A 10,989-nucleotide genomic window follows, 5' to 3' on the forward strand; every position below is an offset into this window, starting at 1 on the left:
CACTGGTTGGTGGCCTATAGAATACACCCAGTAGTGTAATGGCACCTCTTTTATTTCTTAACTCTAACCAAATATATTCTGTCATTGACAGACAATTGAACACAATAGCCTAGCTGAGGCCTAACCAGTATTAAGGTTTAGCATAACTTCCTTGCTTTTGTACTCTATGCCTCTATTTATAAAGCCCAGGATCCCATATGCCTTTTTAACAGCCTTCTCAACTTGTCCTGCCACCTTCAAAGATCTGTGTACATACACTCCCAGTTCTCTCTGTTCCTGCACCCCCTTTAAAATTGTACCATTTAGTTTATATTGCCTCTTCTCGTTCGTCCTATCAAAATGTATCACTTCACACTTCTCTGCATTAAATTTCACCTGCCATATGTCTGTACATTTCACCAATCTGTCTATGTCCTCCTGAAGTTACTATCCTTCTCATTGTTTACTACATTTTCGAGTTTTGTGTCATCTGCAAACTTTGAAATTATGCCCTGTGAACCCAAGTCCAGATCATTAATATATATCAAAAAGAGCAGTGGTCCTAACACCGAACCCCGGGGAACACCACTGTACACTTTTCTCCAGTCTGAAAAACAATTGTTCACCACTAATCTCTCCTTCTGTCCCTTAGTCAATTTCGTATTCACGGCTTTAATCTTGCTAACAAGTTTATTATGTGATACTTTATCAAATGTCTTTTGAAAGTCCATATACACAACATCAGCTGTACTACCCTCATTAACTTCATCAAAGAATGCAATCAAGTTAGTCAAACACAATTTGTCTTTAACAAATCCTTGCTGACTTTCATTTATTAGCCCACGCTTTTCCAAATGCCAATTAATTTTGTCCCGGATTATTGTCTCTAAAAGTTTCCGCACCACTGACGTTAGGCTGACTGGTCTGTAGTTGCCGACTTTATCCCTCTCCCCTTTATTGAACAGGAATGTAACATTTGCAATTCTCCAGTCCTCTAGCACCCCCATATCTAAGGAGGATTGGAAGATTGTGGCCGGAGCCTCTGCAATTTCCACCCTTACTTCCCTCAGTAACCGAGGATGCATCCCATCTGGCCCGGGTGACTTTTCTACTTTGAGCACTGCCAACCTTTTAAGTACCTCCTCTTTATCTATTTTTATCCTATCCAGTATCACTGCTCTAAATCTCTAAAGGTTCATGACCAATGCCGTGAAGTGATAGCTAAAGCGAATATGGTGCTAGGGTGTATTTATAGGACAACTGACTGTAAAGCAAAGCATGATATTTTATCCTTGTAAAAGACATAAGAACATAAGAAATGGGAGCAGGAGTAGGCCATACGGCCCCTCGAGCCTGCTCCACCATTCAATAGGATCATGGCTGATCTTCTAACTCAACTCACTCTCCTGCCCTATCCCCATATCCCTTAATTCCCTTAGTGTCCATAAAACTATTAATCTCAATCTGATTAAGCATCCACAGCCCTCTGGAGTAGAGAATTCCAAAGATTCACAACCCTCTGAGTGAAGAAATTCCTCCTCATCTCGGTCCTAAATGGCCGACCTCTTATCTTGAGACTATGCCCCCTAGCTCTAGATTCTCCAGCCAGGGGAAACAGCCTCTCAGCCTCTACCCTGTCAAGCCCTCTAAGAATGTTATATGTTTCAATGAGATCACCTCTCATTTCTCTAAACTCCAGAGAGTATAGGCCCATTTTGCTCAATCTGTCCTCATAGGACAACCCTCTCATCCCAGGAATCAATCTAGTGAACCTTTGTTGCACCCCCTTTAAGGCAAGTATAATCCTTCCTGAGGTAAGGAGACCAAAACTGTACACAGTACTCCAGACGTGGTCTCACCAGAGCCCTATATAATTGCAGCAAGACCTCCTTAATCTTATACTCCAACCCCCTTGCAATAAAGGCTAACATACCATTTGCCTTCCTAATTGCTTGCTGTACCTGCATGTTAACTTTCTGTGATTTGTGTACAAGGACACCCAAATCCCTCTGATTACCAACATTTCTTAGTCCTTGGTTAGAAAATTGTGTCCAGTTTTGGTCTCCTCTCAAACTGGGTGATATTGAGGCTTTGGAAAGGGTGTAAATCAGGGCCACAGAATTAATACCCAGTTTACACCATTTTAGTTATTAAGATCGACTCTTCGGCCCCAATATTACTGGGGAGGGGGGATGGCAGCGGGGGGGCGATTGGGCACGTGGGTAACCCGCCCAGTAAAATCCGTCCGTTCCCCACACGATCGCGGGTAAATTGGAGCCACTTAACGTGGCTTCTGGGTTTCCCGTCGTCAACCTGCGCAGCGGGCGGACTGCGCACCCGCATCACAGGCTGTCAGCTGGAGGAGCCCTATTTAAAGGGGCAGTCCTCCAATGCTACTCCTGGAGCAAACACCCAAAATTACACAATGGAGCAGCCCAGGGGAAAGGCTACTCCCAGATTCAGTGATGCTTCACTCCAGGTGCTACTGGATGGGGTGAGGAGGAGGAGGGATGTATTTTACCCGGCGGATGGGAGGAAGTGGCCTGCCTCTGCCACCAAGAAGGCCTGGCTCGAGGTGGCAGAGGAGGTCACCAGCACCAGCAACGTCTCCCGCACCTGGATCCAGTGCAGGAAGTGCTTCAATGACCTAACTAGGTCAGTCAAAGTGAGCACACTTACTCATTCTCCTACATTCCATCTTCCACATCACCGCCCCCACCCCCAACTTATTCTGCACTGCCCACACTACTCTATCACTCACTCCTCACACCCACTCAAACCTCATCCTCAACTTACCTGCACTTCCTCACCACTTCCTCACCTCCTCAGTACACATCCCACCACTACCACTCAACCCAATCCTCATACAATGTCATGGCTCTGTCTCATACTCACCCTCCGATGCATCTCTTTCACGGTCAGCCACACCCAAACCAATGCATTCAGTGGTTGTCCACGTCACCATCACTCACCCACGCCTCTCTACTTCCTCCCTTTATAGAAGAGAGCCCAGAATGCACGGGAGAGGGTGAGGACCGGAAGGGGGCCGCAACATCTAGACGCCCTCACAGACGTGGAGCAGGAGGCTCTGGAACTGAGCCGCACCCTCGAGTGCCTGTCCGTCAGGGACACCCGACAAATGGCTGGTGACAGAACTTTAACATTCAGCGCACACAATAGCAATTGATGTTAACATGCCTTGCCATCTTCAGCATCTCAACATCTGTCATTACGCTTAATATTGCCTTCTGTTCTCTTACTGGCATGGATTGAGAATTGGTTAACAGACAGGAAACAGAGAGTAGGAATAAACGGGTCTTTTTCCGGGTGGCAGGCAGTGACTAGTGGGGTACCGCAGGGATCAGTGCTTGGGCCCCAGCTATTCACAATATATATCAATGATTTGGATGAGGGAACTAAATGTAACATTTCCAAGTTTGCAGATGACACAAAGCTGGGGTGGAATGTGAGCTGTGAGCAGGATGCAAAGAGGCTCCAATGTGATTTTGACAAGTTGGGTGAGTGGGCAAGAACATGGCAGATGCAGTATAACGTGGATAAATGTGAGGTTATCCACTTTGGTTGTAAAAACAGAAAGACAGATTATTATCTAAATGGTGATAGATTGGGAAAAGGGGAGGTGCAATGAGACCTGGGTGTCCTTGTACACCAGTCACTGAAAGCGAGCATTTAGGTGCAGCAAGTAGTTAGGAAGGCGAATGGTATGTTGGCCTTCACTGCAAGAGGATTTGAGTACAGGAACAGGGATGTCTTACTGCAGTTGTACAGGGCCTTGGTGAGACCACATCTGGAGTATTGTGTGCAGTTTTGGTCTCCTTATCTGAGGAAGGATGTCTTTGCCATGGAGGGAGTGCAACGAAGGTTTACCAGACTGATTCCTGGGATGGTAGAACTGATGTATGAGGAGAGATTGGGTTGACTAGGCCTATATTCACTAGAGTTTAGAAGAATGAGAGGTAATCTCATCGAAACATATAAAATTCTAACAGGACGAGACAGACTAGATGCAGAGGGGATGTTCTCGATGGATGGGGAGTCCAGAACCAGGGGTCACAGTCTCAGGATACGGGGTATGCCATTTAGAACCGAGATGAGGAGAAATTTCTTCACTCAGAGGGTGGTGAACCTGTGGAATTCTCTACCACAGAAGGCAGTGGAGGCCAAGTCATTAGATATATTCAAGAAGGAGATAGAGATATATTTCTTAATGCTAAAGGAATCAAGGGATATGGGGAAAAAGCGGGAACAGGGTACTGAGTTAGATGATCAGCAATGATCATTTTGAATGACGGAGCAGGCCCGAAGGGCCGAATGGCCTACTCTTGCTCCTATTTTCTATGATTCTATGAACATTCAGCACACACAATAGCAATTGATGTTAACATGCCTTGCCATCTTCAGCACCTCAACATCTGTCATTATGCTTAATATTGCCTTCTGTTCTCTTACAGGGCCTTCAGTGACCGCTGTGAAGGCGGAGGGCCATTCCTAAGAGGAGCTGCCGGCCTCTGAGGGGGCACCATCGCATCCACCAGCACAGATACACACACCTCGGTGGGTCCCCGTCCTCAGAAAGTTGGGGTCGCACATGGTGAGTCACCACACACATGTGAGCACGAGCAGACAGTGGTGGCAGGGGCAGCTGTGGAGAGTCCCCGTCGGTGGGAGCACTCCTCTCCAGGCTCTGCTCAGCTGGACTCAGATGCTGAACCCTGAGGGCCATCCATGAAAAGGAGAATGATCGAGGGGCAGCAGCACATTTGCGAGGTGCTGGGACAGGTGCCACGCGCACTGTCCACAATCGCGCAGAGGATGGAGGAGTCCAACTCCTGCATGAGTGGAATGATGGCCCAGGTAAGGGAGGGCATCTCTGAGATACTGTCACAGGGACGAGAGGGCATCTCTGAGATAGTATCGCGGGTAAGTGCGGGAATGTCTGCGATGGAGGGAAGGCTAGCCTCCATGGAGCTTCAAGCATGGCTCATCAATGAGTCCATTGAGGCCCTGACAACGGCCGTTCGGACTCAGGGTGAGCAACTTTCTGCCGCCTTAAACAGGCAGGCGGATACTCTGGCACTGGCCTTACAAGGCTTCACATATGTCCTCCAAACTGTCATCCAGCAGGATGGTAAGAGTGATGTGGGCCTGGCCCAGGAGAGGGATGATGGCGAAAGGGGTCATGGAAGTGGGGACGCCACTCAAAGCACTCCCACGTCTCACCCGTTGCCCCCCTCTCAACCAGTACCCACAATGCTGCCTCCTCTCCAGGTGGCCGAGTCTGCCCCTGCACAGGTGCAGGTGGAGCAGTCTTTGGAGGGGCCCTCACGGGCACCGAAACCCAGAGGGCGTAGGCCCAAAGCATCTGATCGGTCAGGTCATGAACAAGAGCAACCTGTCACTACCCCTGCTGCAGCCACAGGGGATGCACCACGTAGGAGTAGTCTGAAGTGAAAGGCGAAGGTTGTGAGAGCACGAAAGGGATGCACAAGGGTATTTGACGGTTAGTCATGTTTTTTATTTATATTAGCTTTTTGCTAATCGCACATTAAATATTATTATTGTCACCTCTACTGCCACAATTTGGCCATTCTTGACTGGCTTGTGTAATAAGGCCCTTTCATGAGGTTCACCATGAACGGCAACACTTGATGCCACCCATTGGGTCACTCCACAGTGGGTGTATGTGTAGTTGCAGGACTATTTTGTGCAGGGAGGGGCGGGGGGGTGGGTGCTGTTGTGGCCACTGCTCTGCTCAGGTGGTGAGGACTGGACTTTTCACACTGTATGATGTTGGGAGAACCGTTCACATATCAGTGACTCCCTGGCCTCACGAGCAGCCACATGAGTCGCTGCTCTGCCCATGGGTTGCTCCTCCTCCTCCGCTTCCTCCTCCTCTGCCTCGTCCTCATCCTTCTCCACCTCCTCCTCCTCCTCCTAATGTGGGTGGCAGATGTGGATGGGCCCTCCTCCAGCGGCAGCCCTCTCTGTAGTGCCATGTTGTGCAGGGCACAACAGATGACTATAATGCGTCCCACTCTGTGTGCTGCGTATTAAAGCCCTCCCCCAGAATGATCAAGGCATCTGAATCACATCTTGAGCAGCCCTATAGCATGCTCAATTGTTGACCTGGTAGCGATGTGGCTGTCGTTATATCGATGCTGTTGCTCGGTGATGGGGTTCCTCAGAGGTGTCATGAGCCACGTGTGAAGGGGGTATCCCTTATTCCCGAGGAGCCAGCCCTTACAGGTGTTCGGTCCGTGGAAGAGGGGCGGGATGTTGGACTCCCGGAGGATGAAGGAATCGTGGCAGCTGCCAGGGTATCTGGCGCACACGTGAAGGAATCTCTTGCGGTGGTCACAGATGAGCTGAGTGTTGATGGAGTGATAGCCCTTCCTGTTGATGAACAGTCCTGGATCGTGTGGAGGTGCTCGTATTGCTATATGGGTGCAATCGATTGTACCCTGTGGCGAGGGTTGTGCCTCCTGTGACGTAGCTTTCTCTGTTGTTGCCCTCTGTGCTCTTGTGCAGGTGCCTGTGGTGCAGCACTGTGTTGTGCAGCTTCTCGTGGCGGAGGTGGACGGCGTGCCTGGCGAGGCTGGTGATGTTGCTCGTCCTCGGATGAAGTGATGAATGCAGCCTTGGTACCCCCCACCTCCATCCTGACGTGTGAGTTTGAGGGGGGTCTGCAAAGTAGGTAAATGTGTTTGCATAGCAGAGCTTTGGGTATAAATTAAGAATTTTGAGTGGAAAGACAAAGGTGTTGCAGCCAAAACTTTGTCTGAAGTGACAGAGTGCCCTGCTGCAGTAAATGGGGTTTTCCCCCCAACTGTCAAATAATCCTTTGCATCTCCCACTGGCTGCTGGATAAAACACGTCTGCTCCAACAGGGAGTGTTTCCCACAGCACCGGAAACACGCTGAGGATCCTTCAAAATCACACCCCTGCCAAAATCTCCAAACAACGAGGTCTCTCAAGTCCCTCAACTATCTGCCTAACTATGTAAATGATCATCTCGCCGGCTTTAATTGCCGGTGGGAGTCCCGCATTCGGGAGCTGCGTGCTACCCGAACGCATCACTGGGGAACCCGGAAGTCAGCGGGTTGGAGCCGGGCTCCGAACCCACTCCGGGATTCCGCCATTTTACGAGCCCCCCCCCGCCCCCAACGCACTCGCTCCGCATTCTGAAAATCGGCCCCCAAAGAGCTTTAGAGCAGCGTAGACTTAAGGGTAATTTGATTGAGGTTTATAAGATGATGAAGGGAATAGCCAGCTTTCGTGTAGCCAGTTGTTTCGACTAAATAGGCTATGGAGGACCAGGGGTGAGATGTCAAGCGGTGGTTCTTTTCCCAGAGAATAGTTGTCCTGTTGGACAGGCTGCCGACTCGTGCAGTGAACGCTGATTCGCTAAATTCCTTCAAGTGAGAGTGGGACCTGTTTCTGGCTGGGGTGGAAATCACTTTGTTCAAAGGGTAGGTACTGCAAGACATTAATCATGGCCAGAATGGTCTCCTGGAATAGTTTTGATCGCCTAAAGGGGCCAGAAAGGAATTTTTCAGATTTTTTTTCCCTAATTGGGCTGGGTTTTTAATCTGGTTTTACTCCTCTCCCAGGAGATCACATGGTTTTGGGTGGGGTGGGGAGTGTATATATTGTGATGCAGTTGTGTGGGACAGGCTGGATGGACCAGTGGGCCTTTTCCTGTCCGTCATTGTTTGTATGTTCGCATGTTTATAATATGTATGACTTTCATTGGTCATTTTAGATGAGCTGAACACACTCACATCCTTTCTGCCATATTGGGGGCTTAGTAGGCCAGTTAGCGCCTGAGAAACAGGCACTGCGTTGCCGAATTTAAAGACCTCTATCTCCGTCAGTCTTTCTTTCCTCTTGCAACTTTGAAGCTTACAAAACCCAAGCTTACCACCTAATCACTACTTCCGAATTTACTTGGCCTTCCCTTGTACATCCTTTCAGATTTGGTGCGCATCATGGGTCTTTGCCCTTTCAAAATTGAAAAGAAAGGTCAGGGGACCTTAGCTGGATGATGATAAGTTTTGACATTAAAGCATTTGTAGCTCAGGTATCCTGTCAGTAACGAGGATGGCATCACGGAAACAGAAGAACATTAACCTCCATCTCCATAGCAAAATGACAGCTTGGCATATATGGTCAAGTAAAATTAGAGAGAACTGCATTTCGGCATCAAATGGGTCACTAGACTGTCTTATTTCAGTGTGAAGCATTCTGAATCAGGAGTACAGTTTCCCCTGTTTATAATGACAGTTACCCATCGGAAGTCAATGTGAGTTGGAAGGGGGAAAATCTGGACAATAGACAATTTATCTTGATGACAAATTGGAGCTGAATCTACAAAAAATGTATGATCAGCTCCTATTTGCAATTATAACCATCAGACATGAACCCATTCAGAACAAACGGAATCTGCCTTCTCTGGAACCTGTCCACCTGCCTTCTCCCTTCACACAGTGGTTCTGCTCTCAATCATTGAAATTTACCTGCATTACCTTAAATCAAGATTTCTTTTCGTAATATTAAAATATTGCTGAAGAAATGAGTGGAAAGCATATTATATAATCAGCATGCTGCAAATATAGAGTGGAGCAGTGCCACATCCGCACATACTGGGAGCTAAATTGGGCCGTCTAGCGCCTGTTGTTTCGGTGCTATGCGCCCCCCCCCCCCCACCCCCCGGAGATCTAAGATGGCGTCTTGGCTGCGCACGCACGCTTCTGGCATGACGTGCGCCGGACGCCATCTTGGTAAAGGGTTTAGCAAATGCACAAATAACGAACGCTGGCAGCATGTAAAGTAGGGAGAAAATGCGTTTGATCAGTGTGCAACACTGATTTAAAGTGATAGACACCATTTTGGCACTTAACGCTCCACCCAACGCACTGTCTTAACCGCGACTAACTAAACACGTCTTAGAGGGCCTGGAGAATTCCCCCACCAGCGCTATTTAAAGGGACCATGCAGGATTTACAGGTTAGTGGCTGGATTATTGCTTCTGGCTGCCGAGACATTTGTAACTGTTTTTGGAGGTCTCCTGTACTCGAATACTAGGATGAGGGATCATAGCTTAACATTTAGAGCCAGGAGTGAAGTTAGGAAACACTTCTACACGCAAAGGGTGATAGAAGTTTGGAACACTTTTCTGCAAATGGCAGTTGATGCTAGCTCACTTGTGAATTTTAAATCTGAGATTGATAGACCAAGGGTATTAAGGGATATGGGGCTAAGGCGGATATATGGAGTTAGGTCACAGATCAACCATGATCTCATTGAATGGCGGAACAGGCTTGTGGGGCTAAATGCCACTGCCACTTGCTGCCTCCTGATATGCGCCACCTTCTCCCGCATGTGTCTGGGTGATGTGCCTGTCGTGGTTGAACAGCTGCCAGTGTGTGTGGCCTGAGAGTTGTGGGTGGGTGGCTTGCAGCAGGGGTAATGTGTAAGGGTGAGAGGAAGCATCTGGTTGGAAGAGTTGAGTACTGATGGAAAGAGTTTGTTGGTAGGTGGGTGATGGGGGGCGTAGTGTGTGGAGCAGTGGATGCGGCTAGTGGTGCAGTTGGTAGGAGACACCACTTGACAGTTGACCTCACTCACCTTGACCACTCATGTCAAAGCATTGAACTTCTTCATGCACTGCATCCATGTTCATGATGCTGTGCACCTGGCAATGACTGTATCCCCTGCTGCCTCCTACTGCCTTTTGAGTATATGTCTGGAGGGCCTCTTGCTCCCCCTCCCCCCCAACTGCAGATATACGATCTACCTCCTTCTGTCCACCTCGTGCACCAAGGTCTCTAGTGCATCAGCAGGGAACCTTGGTGCATGCACTCTTGCAGGCCTGGTACCAACTCAGATCGGCAGATTGGTGAGGTCTGGCATGCAGATTGGAGGATGTGGGATTTAATGGTGCGCAACCTTTATTCAATGTTTTAGCATAAGTCAACAGTTTGTAAATATAGGGACGGGACCTGCATCTGTGTTTTACGAGTGGGATGTCTGATCTCCGTTCAGACTCCCTGCAGACAGCAGACTGTTATTTTTAGCAAATTACAGGTACCAGCTACCTTTAAGAGATTGTGGCTGGCTGGCAGAAAGACAGCCTGCCTTTAAGAGATTCAGGCTCCCCCTGCAGGTGGAAAGTACGAATGTCCTTGAATCCTCGTGTCAACACAGGTTTTTAACGCTTGACTGAGGAGAGTGCTGAGGCAGGACGAATGTCTCGTCCCAATGTCTCGTCCTGCCTGCAACGGAAGCGCCGGGCGCGGGTTAATTGCGGATCGCGGTGCCCCCGCCCGGTTTCATGCCTTATCCAATTTAACCCCCACCGTGTTTCAAATTTATAACCAGTACTTGAACATGGCAAGACAAGAATCTCGATTCAAGGTGACCACAATTAAAACAAATGAGAACGAGGCTGAGAAAGTGCCACAGTGACGGAAGGCAAACAGCAACATCATTTTTTCCCCACAACTGTGGGTTGTTTTTTCCAACTGTTCATGAAACCACATTACAAACAGGACAGTTTCATGGACAGGAGCCTCCAAATGTTCAAAGCTGAATTTCAGCTCCAGGGTCTGAACATAAATGAGGTTTCAGTTTCTCTTCTTATGGTGGATGCCTGAGGACCACATTAACACATTATACTGACTATAAGCTCCAGACTTGAACACAAAATCCAGACTGACACTCCAGTGCAGTACCGAGGGAGTGCTGCACTGTCGGAGGTGCCGTCTTTGGGATGAAACGTTAAACCGAGGACCCCGTCTGCTGTCTCAGGTGAACACAAAAGATCCCATGACACTATTTCGAAGATGAGCCGGGGAGTTCTCCTCAGTGTCCTGGCCAATATTTATCCCTCAACCAACATCACTAAAACAGATTATCTGGTCATTATCTCATTACTATTTGTGGGAGCTTGCTGTGCATAAATTGGCTGCCCCATTTCCCTACATTACA

This window comes from Heptranchias perlo, chromosome 5 (genome assembly GCF_035084215.1).
Source record: "Heptranchias perlo isolate sHepPer1 chromosome 5, sHepPer1.hap1, whole genome shotgun sequence".
NCBI classification, from domain to species: Eukaryota; Metazoa; Chordata; class Chondrichthyes; order Hexanchiformes; family Hexanchidae; genus Heptranchias; species Heptranchias perlo.